Here is a 2,500-nt window from a genome sequence, read left to right on the forward strand (position 1 = left end):
CTTGAATTATTGTTTACAACTGTTAAGGAAATGTGTTAAATGGTATTTATATTCGTTTCAATTAATCCTTTACCGATCGACTTTTCACGATTTGTTCAATACAATGTTTATTCAGAGATATTCGTTTGTAGAACTTTCTGTTTGATAACTTTGCTAATTGAAAACAGCGAAATTGGGACAAATATTAGGATTCAGCCAGATGATTATGTTTAACAATTAAGGAAGGAAATGTATTTGTGTAGAGCATTTAAATAACAGTTATCTGTTTTGGGAAATTATTTCCCTTCACAATGGAGTAGATATTTTAAAATTAAATATAAAGATTTTCGTTCTTTAAAATTCACTCATTGCAAATGGGAGAGGATAGTGTCACTGTTTACATAAAGATATATACTGTAGGTTAAGAGTTAACAGAATTTTTTTTTTAATTGTGTATAGTATATTCTATATATATAATATATCTATATCTATATATATATATATATATATATATATATATTATATATATATATATATATAATATATATATATAATACTATGCATATGTATATGTATGTCTGTAAGCGTCACGTGAGTTAGTGCATACACTCTTCGTTTCTCATTAGGCACGGAAACTGAAACCACTATGAGTGCCTACAACTAGAGTAATGGCGGCACTTTTCCTGAGATGCAAATGAAGCTGTTCTGAATATTACCTCGAACAGGGTGCTCTCTTTATGCACAACTTATATAGATTAGAAAATTCAAATGTCCCGGAGGCATATTCCTGAAATCTGGATGGAAATAGACCCTCTCGGATATTAGAACCAATCAGAGCGTGTTTTGGAGCGGTGACGTCGTGAGACCCCGCCCTCCTAGCGCTGCCACGTATGCGCTTTTCTTAATTCTTGCAGAAGCACCAGTTATATTAATCTTATATAATAGGTTTGATATTGGTAAATATAGTTATTATAGATGTATACATAAAATATGTATCAACTATGTTGTACCAGCTAATATTTACGCTGGCGCTTATGCATCATAAGTTACTGAGATATGTAAGGCATATGGGACCATTGCTCAATGAAACACGCAGAAAGCCATGCCTATGACAATCAGCCGCTTCATTACATAATAATTCATGCAGAAGCACCAGTTTTGAGAATATAATCTTGTGAGAGGTTATAATATTGGTAAATATAATTATAAAAAAATACAGAGATACGCAAGCTGGTAACATTGCTCAATGAAACACACCAGAAGGTCTATGATCCCATGACAATCAGCTGTTTCGTTACGTAATACTTCATCCGTTGAAAAATGACTTTGCTACTTATATTGGCCTCGACAGGAGGACTATGATTCACCCATTGAAAAAATGACTCGGCTACTCATATTGACCTGGACACTTAGGCATTTACGTAGTACATGAAGTAGGCTGACAGTTTAAATTTTTTTTTACTTTGAATTTTATTTGGAATCATTGGTGCCCTTCAAAAAAGCACAAATTTTCCCTTGTTGTCATATATATTTCTTCTGCAAGTTGATTTGTTCTTTGCTGCCTATATACATATATATTTTCTATTGTTGTTTTGTAGTTTTGACTCAATGTTTTTGAAATGTACATATTTAGTCAGGTTAGGCTAGAATACGGACGGTAATTCATGTTCGGAAGTATACATGGTGTGAGACAGGAAATATAGACCTTTATTTTAGTTGCTAGGGTAAATCTATGTTGCAATAAAAATAGCATATTCTTTTAATAATATCCAACGGAAATGAGTAGCAAATTCATTCTAGTCAAAGAAAAATATACCAGAAAAACTTTTCAGTTTACACAGATATGAACTAAAGCAAAGATTTTGTTGGGCAGATATCCTAAACTATGCAAAATTTTTGTTTTGCTTATATTATATCATATTCCATTGCAGCCTCGGATACCAAAAAGCTTTCCTTTGCTGATATTTCATTATAAATTTTAAAAAATCCAACTGCATAGCTTGGAATATAAGGGAAAAAAATATTTACAAAAGATTATTTTATACAATAGTTTATTATATACAAAAGATTACTCACATTGTACATCATAACAAAGTTGATTGACTCCAAACTGCACAGTTCATTGTCAACCAGATACAATAAAAAATGGAATAATTCATGTCTTAAGAGCTATAATAAATACATAAAATTAAAACGTTGCCTTAACACTAATCAAAAACTATTGTAAAGTGTGAGAAATATGAACTCGAAAATAGGTTTCCTATTTTCCATTTGAATCAAATACATGCGAATAAAAAAAAAACATAAATATCACTATTTTTCACTTAATGATTTGTGCCATGAGATTTCACATTGGCCACGTTGCAGGAAATGTTTTTGACGAAATAATTTCTTCACTCCAACAGGGTACAGTTTATAGGAGTTGAAACGCATACAATTCTTGAATATCTCTCCACTTGTCAAAATCTTCCCTGATTTACCATTAGATCGTAAGCGCACGGAATCTTGATTTTCTGCAAAA

The sequence above is a fragment of the Macrobrachium nipponense genome, chromosome 1, assembly GCF_015104395.2.
Source record: "Macrobrachium nipponense isolate FS-2020 chromosome 1, ASM1510439v2, whole genome shotgun sequence".
Lineage (NCBI taxonomy): Eukaryota > Metazoa > Arthropoda > Malacostraca > Decapoda > Palaemonidae > Macrobrachium > Macrobrachium nipponense.